Genomic DNA, 20,379 nt, shown 5'->3' on the forward strand with positions numbered 1-20,379 from the left:
CAAAATCATTAACTTCTCTTTTCTAGGACCATCACAATCCAGTGGCAAGATAAAAATCAAAATAACTAGCAATAGCCTAGGATGTAGTACAAACTTTGATGTCTTCAATGCCTGACTAAGCTTGAAGCACTAAATGGCATCTTCTCCATCTGTCTTCATGGACATTAGAACAAGTTGTTCTCTTCCATTCTGTCAGGAGAAGTATTTGCATACTTGGAGTAAACATTCTAAATCATTGGGTCTGAGATCTGTTAGTCATCTTCAATCTGATTTAGCCCATCTACCATGACAGTTTTATTGGAGCATAGCTTCTTGAAACCACAAATGAAATGTTGGGATGTGTGTGTGTGTGTGTGTGTGTGTGTGTGTGTGTGTATCACATAATATACATATATACATATATTCACATAGTAGCTTAAAACTACACCAAGACTTTTTTATGCATGAGATGTATATTTTTAGTAAAATAAAGGAGAAAAGACCATTTGTTTAATGACCACATGTAACAAAAATTGCCTTATTTAGATACATTTACATTTTTTTTTCTTTTATTGGACTTTTTTGTCCTCAAAGTGTAAAAAAAGATAAGAATCTTGATTAGTTGAGTTTTAATTAATCTAAGTTATGCTCCAATGATTGAACAGTCAGGGAGCCCAGTATATGACTTTTTTTTTTTTTTTGACACTATCACATCTGCATTGATCTGTTCTGCAAATATTTTTAGATCTTAATTTCCTAGTTATCTTTTGCTCTTGTTTTTAGTCAAATTATATAAAGTAGCTATCAAGTCATTATGAAGAATGTGGTAACATATTGTCTATTAGATATCCATCTAATAACACGTGCATTCTAATTTACATCAATAAATTTGCAGTCACGTTTTAAAATTTGTTTATGTAGTAGTTTTCTTTGGAGCAGAAAAAAGATCAAATTACATATAAATTTTGGGGGGATAAAAAGAGTAGTGGAAATCTGTAACTTGAAAGGTCTTATTTAATGAGACTCAGAGACAAAAAATGGTCAATTTTCTCTAAACTATTTTTCATCTTTTAAAAAGCCCTACACTTGGGAAATTAGATCAGGGAGTTCTGTTCTCACTCCTTTGGTACTTATTTATTTATTTTTGCAATATTGAATATAACTAACACATATAGTTACAGATGTATGTGAGCAAACATACACATACAAGAATATAATATTTGGGATATAAAAATAAGAATGACTGTATATGAGATTAAATTCTTCTACTATAAAAGAAGAAACCAAAAGACATTGATTCCTACACAACACTTGTCCAAGGAGCTATATGTGCTCATTCTCATTCCAGTAGATATTTTCCCCTAGGTAGAAAGGAAAGGGCCCAAAACTCTGATTTTGTTAACCTTAAACAAAAACACAAAGTTAAAATTAGCATCCTGTAAGGGTCTGAGAGGAAACTCACATAGTATAAGAGGAAGTAAAGAGGCTTTGATGTCTGAGGCACCCAGATATGATTTTAGTAGGGACTGCCTCATGAGTGGAAGTTCTGATAGCAATGAGAACGCATCATCAACAGGAGATGTCTTCTCTTATTGGCTGTGTGTGTGTGACTTCATAGACCCAATATAAGAAATGGGGATCAGGAAGTAGGAGGAGTTCAGCAGGAGTTCAATAGGAGTACAGGAGTGTGCAGGAGTAATGCAGGATGTGATCACATGGAATAAAGTCTTGAGATCGAGAAGCAATGGCCAGAAATCTCTGGAGATCTATGATTAGGTAAGATTGGTAAAGATCCAGTAAAGGCCTCATTTCCAAAATATATAAAGAATTGACTCTAATTTATAAGAAATTAAACCATTTCCCAATTGATAAATGATCAAAGAATATGAACACACAATTTTCATATGATGAAATTGAAACTATTTCTATGATATGAAAAGGTGTTCCAAATCATTATTGATCTGAGAAATGCAAATTAAAACAACTCTGAGATACTACTACACACTTGTCTTTTTGGCTAAGATGACAGGAAAAGATAATGATGAATGTTAGAGGGGATGTGGGAAAACTAGGACACTGATGCGTTATTGATGAAGTTGTAAATGGATACAACGATTCTGGAGAGAAATTTGGAACTATACTTAAAAAGTTATCCAACTGTGCATCCTCTTTGATCTAGTACTGTTACTACGGGGCTTATATCCCAAAGAGATATTAAAGTAGGAAAAGGTTCTGTATGTGCCAAAATGTTTGTGGCAGCCCTTTTCGTAGTGGATTGAAACTTGAAATTGAATGGATGCCCATCAATTGAAGAATAGCTGAGTAAATTATGGTATATGAATGTTATGGAATATTATTGTTCTGTATGAAATAACTAACAGGATGAATACAGAGAGGAGAGATTTGCATGAATTGATGCTAAGTGAAATGAGCAGAACCAGGAAATCATTATACACTTCAACAACAATATTGTCTGAGGATCAATTCTGATGGAAGTGGCTATCTTTGGCAATAAGAGGATCCAAAATCCAAATAAGTTCCAATTGATCAGTGATGAACAGAACTAACTACACCCTGTGAAAGAACACTGGGAGATGAGTGTGAACCACAACATAGCATTTGCACTCTTTCTGTTGTTGTTTGCTTGCATTTTTGTTTTTCTTCCCAGGTTATTTTTACCTTCTTTCTAAATATGATTTTTCTTGTGCAACAAGATAGCTATATAAATATGTACACATATATTGTATTTAACATATACTTTAACATATGTAACATGAATTGGACTACTTGCCATCTAGGGGAGGGGATGGAGGGAAGAAGAGGGAAAATTGGAACAGCAGTGTTTGCAAGGATCAATGTTGAAAAATTACCCATGAATATGTTTTGTCAATAAAAAGCTATAATATTAATAATAATAAAGAAAAAAAAAAGATTGGTAAAGAACCACTGTTAGAAGAGGCAGTGGCCAGGGATTTCTGAAGGCCTAGGATAAGGCAAGACTGACAATCAATAACCTCTGACCGGGAGGTTACAAGTGGCAGTCCAACCTAGGAGCAGCCCTTTTAGGGTTGTTAGGCCCTGCAAGGGAAGTTACAACAGCTTCATCAAAAGACTAAAAGGCAGAGAAGCATAATGGATCTGGGTCTAACTTTACCCATGATCATGCCTGAGGACACAGCTGTGCAGGCAGCTCAAGTATATAAGTTAGAGAGCCAGACGGGTGATTTTCTAGCAGAGAACACAAGGAAGTATCAGGAGAGAAGCAAAGGGCTGGTGGCTGTAGCCTCAGAGGTTACTGCAGGTGGAACTGTTGAGGTATAGATTTGAGATACTTAAATGAGATTAGGGTTTAGTTAAGGTCTAGTGGCAGGTTTGGGGTACAGGGAGTCAAGCAAAGCTCCCCTGCAACCCCCTTGGATAAGGCGCAAGGATACAGCGGTAAATGGGATCTAGTAGCGGCGCGAGTTCCCAATAAGGCCCGGAGAGCTAGATTGATAAAAGAGGTTTATTGATAAAAGAGGTTTATTATTAGGTGAAGATAGAGATAAGGAGGGCACTGGACAAAGGGTCCAGTGGACAGAGGGTCCTCACATGGCTACCATGTTTGGAATCTCTGCAAAGAGGGGTTCCCAGCATGGCTTTTTTATAATAGGAGACTTAGCTTGAGGGGCTTTGGGGTGTAGCCCCAAAGTTGGCTCAGATCTGGGTGGGGCTGGGAACAGGTCAGATCTTCTATTGGAATTCAAAGGGACCAGGATTTGTGAGTTAAAGAGCAATTTACATTATTAACTAGGAGAGGGTGGGAATCTAGAAAAGAATCTTTCCCACATCAGAACATAGTTAAAGAATTTTTTTTTTTTTTTTTTTTTAGTATTTTGCTGATTTATCTTGCCTACTACAGCTCTTGGAGATGTGCAGGACTTAGCCATTTGGTAGAGAAAAGAGTTAAGGATCATAATTACCTTGGTGAGCTGGGCTGAAAAGGAATTAGGTGTGTCAAGTATTTTGCTGAAGGGAAGAGGTGTGGTACTTTTTACATTCAAAGCAAGGTTTCCCCTTCCAATTCTCATGCTCCCTTAGAATATTCCCTATCTTCAGACCCTCCTCCCTTAATCTTGCCTTCCTGGGTAGGAGGAGGAGAGGGAGAAGGAAGAGGAGGGGCCATGACACATCAGCACAGCCCACAAAGCAGTTCAACTCATCTCTATGTCCTCATTACAAGAGGCTTCAGGGCCCCAGGAAAAAACACTTGTGGCTTGATGCAACTGTTACACTCAGGGAGTCATTAAGCAAGCCTATGGGGGAAGGAGATTGCAGTTAGGGAGAATAGAGAATATATTCTGGAGAGTTGAAATCTGTCCCTGTTTGGTTTATAGATCCCCTGCCTCCATACACAATCTGCTTGACCATTTCACCTGAGAGTGCTTAACAATAGTGTCCATCCATACACTGATTTGGGAAACTAAGAAATGTGTAGCTATGGTCCCAGTCACTAATATAGGTAGACAATGTGTGATCTATGCCTCATCAGGAGGAGTAGCATCAGACTTCCTGAAACACACTCCTGAAATGCAATTTGGTGATATTTATCCAGAATTTGACTCCAAGCAACAGAATCCAGGAATATTCTGGATTCTAGCTGACCATCCTATGCTCACTATCTATATAAATGGCATACCATTAGAACGATTGGTAGACACAGGTACAGACCATACAGTTATTAGAGGAGCCAGTTGGCCCAGTCACTGGCAAACACCTATATGTCTAGCATAGGAGGATCAATATTAGCTGAAATTAATGCTACCTCTTTGAGATGGAAATTTGGATAAGACAGGAGCTTTTATTCCTTTTGTAGTTGAAAAAATCCCCATCAATCTACGGGGAGAGACATCTTACAAAGTGAAAAAATTCAGGCTTTATTAGATATAGTACAGGAGCAACTTGACTAAGGACACTTACAACTTTTCTACATCCTCGGAATTCCCCTGTATCTGCTATAAAAAAGAAATCTGGAAGATGGAAGATGTTGACTGATTTAAGAAAAGAAAATGAACAAGCTCTTCAGCCTGAGCTTCCATGTCCTACTCAATTGCCTAGGAAATGGCTTCTTTGGATTAAGGATTGTTTCTATTCTATCCCTCTGGATAAGGAGGATATGAAAAGATTTGCCTTTCGGTGCCCAGCATTAACTTAGCTAAGCCTTATAAAAAGATTTGAATAGACAGTTTTGCCAGGGAATAAAAAATAGCCCTACTATGTGTCATATGTATGTGGCTGCTCTCTTATTCCAGTAAGAAAAGCAGTTCCAAAAGTGACATTGTTAAATATAATATCTGATTCGGCTTATTCAGTAGGTGTGGGACAAAGAATTGACACAGCCTAAATAAAATTTGTGCCTTCCAATATATATCAACTCTTTAAAAAACTTCAAGAGCAAGTGATAAAGTGTCCAGGTAAGTATTATATCTTGCATAACCACTTTCATAATAGACTTTCAGGTCCTATTTTTTTTAATCATCAGGCTGCTAAAGCTATACATTTGCAATTTGGGATAACAAAAAAGAAAGCTAGGAAAGTAATAAAAGGCTATACAGCTTGCCTTCCTTTCCATACTCCTATGCTCCCTCCAGGAAAGAATTCTCCTGGTTTGAGACCCAATATCTTTTGAGTCCTGTGTTTGAAGATCAAACTTTCTGTTTAGTTCTGGTTTTCTCAATAGAAATGATTGAAAGTCTCTTATTTCATTGAAAATCCTTCTCCTCTGAAAGATGATTCTCAGTCTTGCTGGGTAATTAATTTTTGGTTGTAACCCCAGGACCTTCACCTTCCAGAATATGGTATTCCTGGTCTCCTAATCCTTTATTGCCAATGAAATTTGGCAAATGGACATCACTCATGTTAAGAAGCAGAGCATCCATGTAACTAAGGATGCACATTCTCAATTCTGCATGGCTTCACTCCAATCTGGGGAAGTAGGTAGACATATGATCCATTGTTTTTCCATTGCCAGAATCCCACATGCACTTAAGACAGATAATGGACCAGCTTATACATCTTCTGCCTTTTGGTTCTTCTGTATTGAATTTGGCATTGCCCATTCCACTGGAATCCCATATAATCCCACTGACCAAGCCATTATTGGACAGGCTATTTATATCCTCAAGATGCTTCTGTCTAAACAAGAAAAGTGAGTATTGAGGTTCGCACAACCCTTTACCTCACACAGGCTCACTTAGATGCAGCAATATATACATACAATCGCTGCATTTTTCACATTCTTTGGACCTTACCCCAGCAATGAGCTTCTGGCACAAGCAGAAAGCACAGCTAACTAACAGATTGGCCAACAAGGACAAGACCCTCTTTTCATAGTGATGTGATATGGAAGGGCTTAGATGGCATCTGGAAGGTCCCGTGTTGGGACAAGGTTTGGGGATCCGGGGAATGCTCTTGTCGTTTCAGATGCAGACTCATCAGTAGATGAATGGATCCCAATCAGAAACATCCATGACCTGGGGAACCAAGAAGAGAAGGATCAGACAACAACATCATCCTTCAATGATGGCACAGAAGGATCGGCCACATGTCAGCAGCCTTCAGACACTGATGACAGCCATATCCCTCCTGATCAAAATACCAAAAATGGTGAACATAGAGCACTAGTGTAGCTGAATTGGACTGCCCTGCTTGATGTATGACCTCCTAGAGACTGACAGAACTGGGCAATGGACAAAGGACAATAGGACACTAGGCTGCCAGCTATTCATATGGTGGGCTGGGGAGAGGCTTTGCCCCACTTTCCACTTATAGGCAGAACCTCTAAATTAGTGGGTGAAAAACCAACACACCCACCTGCCAAAGTTAGTGAGGCAGTTCTACAGAATATGTCTTTTCTTTTATACACTCTTATATCAAAAGGTGTATACAATTGAAACCACAGACTTATGACATCCTACCCCCCCAAACATGCTTTCTTGAGTGGGTTGAACACAACTCAAAACCCCAACAGTGGATTTAGCCCCTGTTAGGCCTAGTTTACTTCTGTTTGCCTTTGTTCTATTTTTATATACCCTCTAATCTCATTAAGTGAGCTATTGTTGATGTCAAAGTTAATCTGAATTGATAAGCAGTCCCTGCTAAACAAGAAAAGGAAATTGTAAGGGTCTGAGAGGAAGCTCACATAGTATAAGAGGAAGTAAAGAGTCTTTGATGTCTGAGGCACCGGGATGTCAACTCTGCAGCCAGTCAGGACTGCCTCATGAGTGGAAGTTCTAGCTGCATTGAGAATGCATCATCAACGGGAGTTGTCTCCTCTTATTGGCTGAGAGTATGATCTCATAGACCCAATATAAGAAGTAGAGATTAGGAAGTAGGAAGAGTTTAGCAGGAGTGCAATAGGAGTGCAGCAGTGTGCAGGATGTGATCACATGGAATAAAATCTTCAGCTGGCAAGCTACTATGTCTGGGTGCTCTGTTGGACATGAGAACCACTGATCCCTGAAGACCTATGATTAGGTAAGATTGATAAAGAACCATTACTAGAAGAGACAGTGGCCAAGGATTTCTGAAGGCCTGAGATTTGGCAAGACTGAGAATCAGTAACCTCTGAGGGGGAGGTTACAGAATCCAGATGTTGCGTTGAATCAGGGTTTTTGATGTTGTTTTGTTCTGTAGCACATCACACAAGAAAAAAAGCAACTCATTTGTACTCCATAACGACTTAGTGGAAATTACCTGAATTTGAGAGAAGACTTGTTCTCAAGTTTCTCCTCCATTATCTACTATTCCTGAAATGATGGACAATTCTGCCATAGCTAAAAGCATATTATAAAGCAGCAGTCATCAGAACCATTTGGTCCTGGTTAAGGAATAGAGGGATGGATCAATGTAATAGGTCAGATACACATGACACAATAACCAATGACTATATTCATCTAGTATTTGGTATACCCCCATAACTCCAGCTTCTGGGATAAGAAGTCACTATTTCACAAAAATTGCTAGGAAAAACTGAAAATATTATGTCAGAAACTTAGCATAGACCTACATCTCACACATCATACCAAAATAATGTCAAAATGGCTACATGATATGGATGAAAGGAGTGATAACATAAGTAAATTAGGAGAGCACTGGATAGTTTATCTATGAAATCTTTGGAGAAGGAAAATATTTGTGATCAAAAAAGAACTAGCAAAATGAACAGGTTTATATACATTAAATTAAAAGGTTTCTGCACAAACAAAATCAACACAAACAGGATTAAACGGGAAGTACTGAGCTGGGGAAATTGTTTACAACCAGTGTTTCTGATAAAGGCCCCATTTCTAAAATATATAAAAACCTATATCAGATTATATGAATGACAAGTCATTCCCCAATTGATAAATGGTCAAAGGATATGAATAGACAATTTTCAGATAATGAAATCAAAGTCATTCATAGTCATGAAAAGATGCTCTAAATCACTATTGATTAGAGAAATGCAAATTAAACAACTCTGAGATACCACCTCACACCTCTCAGATTGGCTGAGATGACAGAACAGGAAAAGATAATATAGATAGTTGGAATAGATGTTGGAAAGGATGTGGGAAAATTGGGACACTAATGTGTTGTTGGTGGAGTTCTAAAATGATCCAGCCATTCTGGTGAGCAATTTGGAACTATGCCCAAACAGTTACAAAATTGTGCATGTTCTTTGGTCTAGCAGTGCTTCTACTGGGTTTGTATTTCAAGAAAATCATAAAGGAGGAAAAAAGACTCACATGTGCAAAAAATGTGTGTAGTGGCTTTTTGTGGTGATAAAGAATTGGAAAATGAATAGATACTCATCAGCTGGCAAATAGCTGAACAAGTTATGGTCTATGAAGATAATGGAATATTATTGTTCTATAAAAATGATGAATAAGCTGATTTTAGAAAGGCCTGGGAAAATTTATATGAACTTAAGCTGCATGAAACAAGTAGAACCAAGAATACATTGTATGCAGTAATTGCAAGATTGTGTGATAATCAACTATGAAAGACTTGATTCTTTTCAGTGGTTCAGTGATCCAAGGCAATCCCAATAAACTTTGAATAGAAAACACCATCTGCATCCAGAGAATGAATATAAATCAACATAAGCTATGTTCACTTTTTCCTTTTTCTTCTGTTTTTTGTTTGTTTGTTTCTGTTTCTGTTTTTTTGTTTTTGAGAAAATAGAGAACTATGGTTTTTACCTTTTATTCTGATTTTTCTCTCCCAACATGATTCATAAAGAAATATATATTTTAATAAAACAATGTATATTTTTTAAAGAAAAATTGTTTCAAAGAAAATGATTTTAAAAAGAAATATCATCTTGCCTCTGTGATTTTTAGCTGCATTATCTGTAAGGTCAGTTCAAATCAAATCAAAAGCATTTATTAAGTGTCTACTGTCTAGGCATTGCATTAAAAATTAGAAAAAAAGAAGGAAAAAAAAACAAATAAATAAACCAAAATAGTCTCTCTTCTCAAGAATCTCAGAATCTAGTAGAGGAACCCTCTAGTAGAGGGGCTAATATTAAAAAGATATAATGATGTTTCCCCTTTATATTGTACCTTTTAGAAATGTACCTAGGATTAATTACTTGAGATAGTATATATATATAGTTACTTTGGAAATGTGCAAAGATTGATAAATGTAAGTTATTATTAATTCAACAATTTTTTGATGAATCTATCCTAGATACTTTAAGTTTTCTACCAGGTTCTCAGTATGGTAGAATTATTTAATATAATGTGTATGTTTTGGAAAGAAACATACACTTTCAGGAACAACAATACAGTAACATGGACCATTTTAGAATACCCAAAACCTTTCTCTATTTTCCTAACAAGGTTTTAAACCTAACTACTTCCAACATGTATTATCAGATTACATTTTTTAAGTTTATGAAGCAAACTCAATGCCATTTTACAGTCAATCTACTTAACCTTGAGCATTATATTGACCTCTAGTCCATTTAAGGACAGATCTCTACTTGTGTCGACAATATGGAATATTCAATCAACTCCATTCAATCAATGGAGTACAAATCTCCATAATTCCTTTCCAATATTATTTTGCACATATATCTCTGTGGACTCTTGTGTATTTGGGGACAGATACTCTCCTGTCATTTTTTTTTTTCCTTCTGTACACTTAAAGACAATTTTCTAGTCTCTTATCTTTACTTATACAACTTTGGATAGATCGCTCTACAGTTCTTTGGCAAAATAATAACAACTTCTAGAAAGCAGAGAAACTTGCAAAATCTTTAAACATGTTTTCTTATTTGAGATTAAAAACTATTTTATGACAATTTATATAAATATATATTTATACATATAACATACAGATATATATATATATAACAATTTATACAGTGGTAAATGACATTATTATGCCCTTTTTTCAAAAAATTGGAAAACAGACTTAAATACACTAGGAAATACTGGACTTTACCTTATCTTTAGCTAATAAATATCAAAAGAAGGAATAAAGTTGAGGATTTCCTGATTCAAAGATCAGTGTTATATCTTCTGTGAAGAGGGAAGGAATAAAAATTTATTAATTGGCTAATATATGTCAAATACTGTGTCAAGCTCTTTACTAAGGTAAGTGCTAATATCAGCTTTTTTTAGTTGAGGACTACATTGGTCCTCTTCAAAAATGGAACATGAACAACAATATAAGTTTAATTACTTTTCCAGCGTCACAATCTAGTGATTATCTCAAACCTCACTTGAACTCAGCTCTTTCTGAGAACTATGATCTTAGTATTTTTTCGGGGGGCAGGGAGGGAGAGGGGAAGAAGGGATTGTTCCCATACATCCCCTTGAAGTCTTTCCTTAATTGGTACATATACAACAGTTTCACTTGATCTGATGATCTGATCTTCAATTTATTCTTTTAGTCATTACACTGCTTAAGATTATTGTTCTGGTAAACAATTGAATCACTAATTTAACAATGATATTCTGGGTATGTGTTTCATCAAAAGAAGTACCATTATATACTGTTCACAGGTTCAGAGAGTAAGTCTTCAAAGAGTGATAGACTTTTTTTCCTTCAGAACTTCCTCTGGCCTTGCTAGTGATTTAATTTAGGAGAAAGTCAATAATTACAACCTTTAGCAGAAGCAACTATGGTTCATCTAAACCCTATTCCCTTTGAAAACCTGTTGAAAAGAATAAAATTCTATATAGCAGTGCAAGACAGCAGTAATATCTCAAGGATTTTATGTTTCATGTCAGCACTAATTGAGGATACAGAAATATTTTCAAAAGGAAAAAGCCAAATTTCTTAATGTGGTATTGTCTTCTAACTGAACTTGTATGGCTAACTTTTAACTTGGAATTCTAGACAGAAATAAAAAATAGCATCATGTCACATGGCTACAGATAAATGGCTATGAACCTGGACCTCATTGCCCTGGGACTTTCCTCTCCTTTATTTCAATGACCTTCTGGGATAATTATGGTCACCATTTACAGACTTTATTGATTAAGTAATTAATAAATGATGATAGATCCAGGCAGTCTCAGGAGCATGCAATGCAGTCCAGTGGAGCAGGTGGTGAATACTAACCTTCCACCTGTTTAATAGCCCTGTCATAAAGGAATAAGAGCAGCATAAGAATTTTAATGTTTCTACTTCTGTTGAGGAAATTAAAAAAAAAAAAAAATTCAAGTCACTTGATGGATTTCAGGCATTTTTTTTCACTGCCTTTATTTCATAATGTTTTGATCCCAAAATCAAGATGGCAAATTCAATAACTAAATAAGCTTTAAAAATAATAGTTAAGGTCATGCTTTCCCTGTTTTCCTGCTTCTATCTTTCTGTCTATGTGTTGGTCTCACCTCTGTGCCTCTACCCCTGTCTTCTTTCTTGCTCTTGAATCTCTTTATCTTTATCTCTCTCTCAACATCCACCACAAAGATTACATCAAATTCAATTCAACACCTTTTGTTTAATGCTTACTAATATATACAAAGCATAATGCTACAATCTGGGTATGCAAAAACCAAAGAAAATCTGTTCTTCCTTTCAAGGGTTTTTTTTTTTTTTTCCCCTACTGGGAATGGGAGGTGAGCGATGGCAGTCTGTATAAAACACATACCAGTAAGGAAAAGATTAATATGAAGTATTTTCAGGAGGGAAAAGTATTAACTACTTTCTCCAGGGAACCATAGAATCTTTATGAGGAAATTGTGCTTGCACAGAATCTTTGTCATCTAAGAATTATTAAAGGCACAAGTGTGTTATCAATGCATCTCAGACTTAGGGATATTGAAAACACTGTGAACTTTTCTAATTGTTACCCAATTCTCCTTTTCCTATCCAATTTTAGGTTTAGCATATCATCTATTTGCCTCACTTATTTGAAATGAAAGAGACAAAGACAGAGACAGACAGAGACAGAGCAACACAGAGAGAACAAGAGCAGGGGAGGGAAAAAGGAAGAGAGAGAGAGAGAGAGAGAGAGAGAGAGAGAGAGATTGTTCAGAAACATGGAAGAAGAAGAGAGAAGAAAGGACGTGGAATGTTATGAATAACCATCACACTTTCCCTAGAATACAAAGTCCATGAAGATAAGGTAATGTAATATAAAGTTAATAATGTAACATAATTCTGGAAAGGTAGGTTGGAGTGAGACTGTGGAGGATTTGAAAAGCATCAAACAAAAGATTACTATTTTATCATGGAGACAAAAGAAATTAAATGAAGTCTTTTGAAGAGAAAGTGACTTGGTAACAGTTATATTTCTGAGAGAAAAGAAATTAAAAACAAGAACATCAAACAAAGCATATCCTGTGCTCCAACAATACCACTATTAGGTCTTTATCTCAAAGAGCTTATCAAAAAGGGGAGAGGACCAACATATATAGAAACATTTATAAGAATTCTTTATTGTGTCAAAGAACTTGGAATTGTGGGGATGGTCATCAATTTTGGCTAAAATAGTTGTGGTATATAAATGTAATGGAATACTCTTGTTCTTTAAGAAATGATGAGCAGATGTGTTTCAGAAAAACTTAGAAAGACTTAGATGAACTGAGCAGAACATCTAGAGAAAGAACTATGGAGAATATGAATGCACAGTGAAGTATATTATCTTCACTTTTTTTTCTTTCTCATGCTTTTTTCCCTTTGCTCTAATTCTTCTTTTACAACATGACTAACATATAAATTTGTTTATATAAATATGCATGTATAATCTATATCAGATTAGTTGCCATATTGGGGAAGGAGAACAGAAGGAGAGAGCAAGAAAAAAATTGGAAATCAAAATCTTACAAAGATGAATATTGAAAACTATAGTTACATGTAATCAAAAAATGCTAGTAGGTAGGAAAAAAGAAACAAGGATCCACACAGAATCATAGGCAGGATGTTTAATGTTTGTTCATTATTAATACTAGATATCATATTGAAGAGACTTGGAAAGAACATTGTCTACCCTCTAGACACTTAGTATGTAGAACAAATACAATTTAAAAAAATTTTTTTTTTCTAAATGTTAGTAGAAATTAGGAAAATATCTTCTCCCCTTCCTTCCTGAAATAAGTTTGCCCCATTATTTGGAAATGTCATTGCTATGTTTATGTACATATATTACATCATTTTTATGATGAGTCTATAGTTTAATCTTTATGAGCTTTGATCCCAATGAAGATGATAACCTCTTAATATTTTCTTGACCTCTGTGATTCTTTCCCATAATTTTTCCACAGTAGATTTATCTAATTTACTAGAGGTATCCCTTTAGTACTTGGAATAACTTGGTCATACCAGTAACACTTGGATTGTCCAGCTATTATCTCTCTTTCTAAATGAGAGTAGAGCACTTATTACATTCAAATTAAGATTGATATTGCACCTTATTGATTATTAAGACCCTTTTTAAACCATAGGCCCTGCAGAGCACCTGTAATTTTGATTTTTAGTTCACTATGTTCTAGAATTCATTGCCATTTAACATTTCAGGGAGGCTGTTCAAATGAAAAACATGTGAATTGGCAGCAGAAGAAAACATGGGGACATTGAAAGTATTGTATATTTTGCTAAATGTTATCTGATTCTTCTTTTTCTACTCAATCCTAGACCTAGTTCATAGCCAATATATAGTACCAATTATAGATATAAGAATTTAAAAAAGGAAGAGAAAGGAAAAACAATGTGATGAGGAGGAGAGAAAAGAAGGAAGGATAGAGCAAACAAAGGAAAAGATATTAAGATAGGCGTAAAAACATCTGGCATACAAATGTTTGTGTTTTATATATATAATGATTGTGTTTGTATGTGCATATGTACATGCATATGCATGCACTTTATTTATCACTTTAAGATTCATGATACTATGGAAAATTACCTCAATTGATCAGCTATGAATGACTTTTCTTTTTTTGTGTGGTAGCAGCCCTTTTTAAATTTTTATTTATTTATTTATTTATTTATTTTTAAGTATAGCTTTTTATTGACAGACATATGCATGGGTAATTTTTACAACATTGCCCTTGCACTCACTTCTGTTCCAACTTTTTCCTTCCCTCCCTCTACCCCTTCCCCTAGATAGCAGGCAGTCTCATACATACTAAATATGTTAAAGTATATCTTAGATACACTAGATGTATGCAGATCTGTACAGTTCTCTTGTTGCACAATAAAAATTGGATTCAGAAGGTAAAAATAACCTGGGAGGACAAACAAAAGTGCAAGTAGTCCACACTCATTTCCCAGTGTTCTCTCTTTGGGTGTAGCTGATTGAGTCCACCATTGATCAATTGGAACTGAATTAGAACTTATGAATGACTTTTCTATTCTCAGCTATACAATGATACAACTACTCTGAGGGACTTATATGATGAAAAACCTATCCATACACAGAGAAAGAATTGATTGTGTCTGATTTTAGATTGAAACATTCTCTCTCTCTCTCTCTCTCTCTCTCTCTCTCTCTCTATTTTATTTTTCTTGAGGGTTTTTTGGGAGGTAGGGAGGGAGATCTGATTTTTTTTCACATTTACATTTACAAAATGACATTTACAAAAAAATTTTTGTATAATTTGTATAATTTCACATGTGCTTTCTTAATGGGAGTGGGGATAAGGATAAGGGAGAGAATATAGGACTCAAAGTAAAAAAAAAAAACAAATTTAGAAATATCATCTTATTTTTGGATAGAAAAATTGAGTGAGAGAGAAGTTAAGTGACTTGATCAGTGACACAGTTAATAATGGTCTGAGGTCTGATTTGAATTCAAATCTTCCTAGCTTTAGGTAAGTAGGTAAGTGCTCTATTCATTGTCCCAGTTAGCTTAAGCTTAACCTATAACTTGGTTAATAGTGTCATCACAGGATAATGCTAAATGATTCTGGCTCCCTGATATGAAGTTTAAGTATACTTTTAAAGTTTATAACTAAATATTAAATTTTAAAACTCTATCACTAGTCCTTATTCCTTTATCATATACATAATGACTTCAAGAAAACAAAATCTCACTAGATTAGACAATTACAATTCAAAACAGATCATAAATAATTAATAGACTAATTGTTCTTTCTTAATATAGACAATAGATATTGCTCTGTCAATATTTATTACATGTGAACACAAGCAATGCTAAAAAGCCAATTTGTATAGCATACCTGTGTTGAAATTTCTTTTGACAGCTTAACACTTTGTTTACTTAAGAGTGTTTAGATCATATAAAAGAGTATTAGAAAAAAATGATGTCACTTTAAAGAAAGCACAAGTACAAGGTATATGGCTTAAAAGCTCATATTTTTTATGTGTTAATATAATTCAACAAAAACAATGATTATCAGCGTAATTAATATTTCACTAGGTTGAGAAAAAAATTGTAAATATAACACTCTATACATTAATTTACTCAACATTCAACAATGTGTAATTACTGTCTTCATATCATATTGAGTTCATTTTGACAGGAATTTGAAGAGATTCAAAGTTAAATATACCATTCCTTGTTCTCCAAAAGTTTACAGTCTAAAGATTGCTCATTGTACCCATACATGAACAATTAATTTCCCCTTTCCATGCATTTGTTTTCACATAAGTATTTTTATTTGTAAAATTTTGCTCTATAAAATACAAAACATGAAATAAAAATATTATTTAAGATACCAATCTGTATTAGTTAAATATCTTCTTAGATTTTATTAGATTTGATGGAAAAGAAAAAAAAAAGGTCATAGAAAATGGCAATAATAAGGTGATTATTTTGTTTTTAGAAGCAACTAGGCAACCAGTGAATAATACCTAGGTCTGGAGTAAGGAAGACTTGAATTTAAATATAGTCTCAGACACTTACTAGTTATGAGACCCTGGACAAATCATTTAACCCTGTTGGCCTCAGTTTCTTCATCTATAAAATGAGGTGGAAAAGGAAATGGCCAACCTTTTCAATAGCTTTGGGACAAAACCCCCAAAGAGATTCAAGAGTCAAACATGATTGCAAAATGACTGAAAACTTTGTTTTTATAATTATTCTCTTCCTTCGAACACTGCAGAACTGAATTTCTCAGTGTACCTAATATTTTACTTCTGTTAACTGCCTGGACAAAGGATCTGTTCATATCTGTATGTTTTGTCAAACCACTTGATCAAATTCTGGGGAAAGAATTTTAAAAGTATTGCGAAGAGTTGAAGGCAACACCTATGAAAGATTACCAACTTTTTATTGTTTTTTATTTTATTTCACTTTATTTTTTATGTTTGATTATCTCTCTCTTTTCCTCGAAGTACTAGGATTAAAGATCTTATGATTATTAATAAACTTTGGCATTATGTGAAAGATAAATTCTGGTCACTGAGAAATGACCACATATATTTCTCATTCTGTCCTTAAGTAGCTTACAATTTAGAAAGAAGATATATAGAGAAATATATAGAGAATATATATAGATATATATATTATATATAGATACAATATATAGAGAAATAATATCTGCCAGTAAAAATGATTAAGAGCAATAGCAATAACCCATAATATATAAAATAAAAAAGAGTAATAATATGGGCTTCAGCAGTAGGGTGCTTAGTGTAGCTATCATTTAGCTCTGTTGTGTTTTTAAAAGGCAAAGTAATCAATGGAAATATCAAATTAATAGCGTTTAGACAGGTTAAATAACTTATTTAAAATCATAAAGATAATGACAGAGCTGGGATTATTCATTTATTTATTTATTTTACTGAGGTAATTAGAGTTAAGTGATTTGTCTAGGGTCACACAGATAGGAAGTATGAAGTTCAAATCTGAGGTTAGATTTGGCTGATGCTTTATCCACTACACCAATGAGCTACCATAAAGCTGGGATTTAATATACATACATACATACATACATACATATATATATATATATATATATATATACATACATACATATATATATATATAAACTTTGTATTTGTAGTTAGATTGTAAATATTTTGAGAGGGCAATTATACCTAATATTTTTATATTATACATAGCATCTAACACCATCACTTGCACATAGTAGGTACTTGATGGATAATTAATTATAAGGATACTATTGATTTTACTTTGAGGATAACAACATCAGTACCAGCAGTATCTTAGATGACTCATTTATGGAATGTTGGCTTTCATCTAATGATAAGGTCTTTACATTAGGACCATTTGAATTTACTCTAGGTCTCAAAGTCAGAATGGAATATTGGGGACTTCATTATTCTCACAATAAATTACCTGTTTTATTAAATATAAATAGGTATGTCTGGTTTTGCTAGGTATTTTGTAATATTTAAATACCAATAATTATTCAAACAGATTTATTGAGGTTTAACAGCAATGTAATAATAATGTCGCTGTGTTTTATATGCAATAGTTGTTACACCTCATTAAACAGGTTGGTAAATGATCCATTGCTATTTAATTAACATGCAATGACTCTGTTATTAAATCTTAAACTGTAAATTAAATCCTGATCAGAGACACTTAATTTTAAAGTGTGATTGAAAACTTCTTTGGACATGAGCCTCCAGAGTACCTTTTATTTTTCATGGTTCCCTATTGTTTTACTCCTGTTGTTCTGATTACATGATATATGCATGGTACTGCAAAATGAACGGCACTAGATTTGCCTGGATGATTTTTTCCCCCTTATAAGAGAAAATCATGTCTTCATGGTCTGTTAGCAAATCATGGAGGAAGAATAATGAATTTTTGTTTTAGATCCAAAATTTTAACAGAGGGAAAATTGCTTCCTGCTTTCAGGAAACAGTGAAGTCTAGAGCTTTATAGCTATTTGGTGGTAGAGGTAAATTTGGCAAGCTTGGTTGGATTAATTCAGTCAACATATTTGCTACTAATTTACTAACATAAGAAACAAAGATGCTATTAAGTTTTTTCAGTGCTTTTAATACAAGTTACACATAAAAGCTAGCTGTTTACTATTAACTGAATAACGTTAAGTTGTTCATCTTTGCTAAATTCCTTTTAAGGTTTAAATGCACTTTTGCAAAGTAGTTTGAATTTTTATGTGATATCTACTTTCATTAGTGGTATAGAGCTATAGGATATTAATGGAATATTCTATGTTAGATAATAAAACCCCCAAAGAAAGGACCATCACTTTTTTAGTGGTTACATGCATTGTAAATGAAATGATATAGTGACCAGTGTTTGTACTGTCTATTTTTATTTCATGAATATTTGTAAATTTTCTCTTCTTGACTTTTCAATGATATACATAATATGTTGAATACAAAGTCCTACATATAGTATTGACATAATGAATGTTCTTCACATGTGGTAAAAGGGGAAGAAAACTTAACTAGTCATGGGATTTGAGTTAAAATCCTGACTCTGAATGAATGTCTTGGTAATCTTGGGTGAATCCTTCATGCTAATCCTTATCTTTAAATGACCAGTTTGGACTGATAGACTTTAAAGTCCTTCCTGAAATAGCTGAATTACCAAATGAATGAATAAGAATTAAGCATTTATTTGTTCAAAGTACTGTACTAAGTGCTGGGAATACAAATAAGAGTCTTCTCTTTCAAAGAGCTCACACCCTAATGAGCAGTACAACACATATGGAAGAATTATCCACAACTCATATGGAAAGATGTTATGGTCCTTAGAATTCAACAGTAAAGTCAGTGTTAATGCCTCTTCTATATTATTTCCACTGACAAAGTCATATTAATTTCTTGCTTTGAACAATTTGGAAATGCCTATAACTTTGATAACTATATATATATATATATATATATATATATATATATATATATATATATATATATATAGTATCTTCAATAAATGTGGATTACTACTTATAGGAATAGTTGTCAGGACAGCATCTCTACAGGGGTTGTTTCCCCAAGAAAAGGAGCTGGAAGAAAGATGATCCAAAGAGTACATAAATCATCAAATCCCAACACTGAAAATAACTTTAATTATCCAGGACATAATAGAATTGGTTTCTTTATATTAAGGAAAAGACAAGAACATGCCTATTTTTTCAATTGTTTTTGTTTTATAAAACTGATTTCATAGAATAGACTAAGTATTCCATCAATGGTTTTGAAACTTAAAATTTCTTTTTTGATAAAGCATTTACACTTTGACAAGATCACAATCCCATAAATAATTCTAATAAACTACATAAATTCTTGAATCCATCCGGAACTTGGAATTTGTATGATAGCAGTTATCCAATGGGAAACTTAAAAATTCAGTCAATTCTGATGAAGGTAGGAATACTTAATGATTATACTAAATTGATTTTTTATCTTCGTTTCTAACAGGTACCAATCAATTAAAAATGAATGTCTCTTTTTACTCCAGGCTAAGTTAATTTCTAGACAAATAAGACAATTTATTTTATTTAACCAAAATTTATCTTGCCTTGTTACCTACATACCATTTATGATTTGACTTATGGTTTCTACTGATTAACAGGCATTCAATTTCTTTTTTTCTGATTCAGTTAAATCTCATCTTCTCTACAAGATCAGCAGTGATTATTCAGGCCCAAGTCCAAGTAAAACTGACAATAAAAGGAAATTTAAACTGCTGGAAGAGCTGTGGGAATATAGGTACATTAATAAACTCCTTTGGATCTCATCCTACAATTGTTATAATATTCTATAAATGCTATACTAAACTTTTGGCAATAAACCTTCATAGATCATAACTTTTTGGTTCAACTTTTACTTATTTGTTGGATCATAGAGTCATAAATATCAATCTAGAAATAGATATAGAATTGGAAGGAACCACCAAATCATCTAGTTCACCATCCATATTTTGCAGAGGTTATATAAGGGGATCCGGGATTGAAGTTCTGACTTTAATTTTTGTGCTGTTTTCTACTTTTTCATTTGTCAGACTGAATAAAT

At 33.9% G+C, this 20,379-nt stretch overlaps 1 long non-coding RNA gene across 1 annotated transcript; it reads left to right on the top strand.

The window, feature by feature from the left end:
* Positions 1-1,637: 1,637 nt before the first annotated feature.
* Positions 1,638-20,141, top strand: LOC127546281 (uncharacterized). The gene is made up of 3 exons (XR_007950024.1): positions 1,638-1,755; positions 12,341-12,586; positions 19,968-20,141. It is a non-coding gene; the product is annotated as an uncharacterized LOC127546281 (long non-coding RNA).
* The last annotated feature ends 238 nt before the right edge of the window (positions 20,142-20,379 follow it).

Source organism: Antechinus flavipes, chromosome 2 (genome assembly GCF_016432865.1).
Source record: "Antechinus flavipes isolate AdamAnt ecotype Samford, QLD, Australia chromosome 2, AdamAnt_v2, whole genome shotgun sequence".
Lineage (NCBI taxonomy): Eukaryota > Metazoa > Chordata > Mammalia > Dasyuromorphia > Dasyuridae > Antechinus > Antechinus flavipes.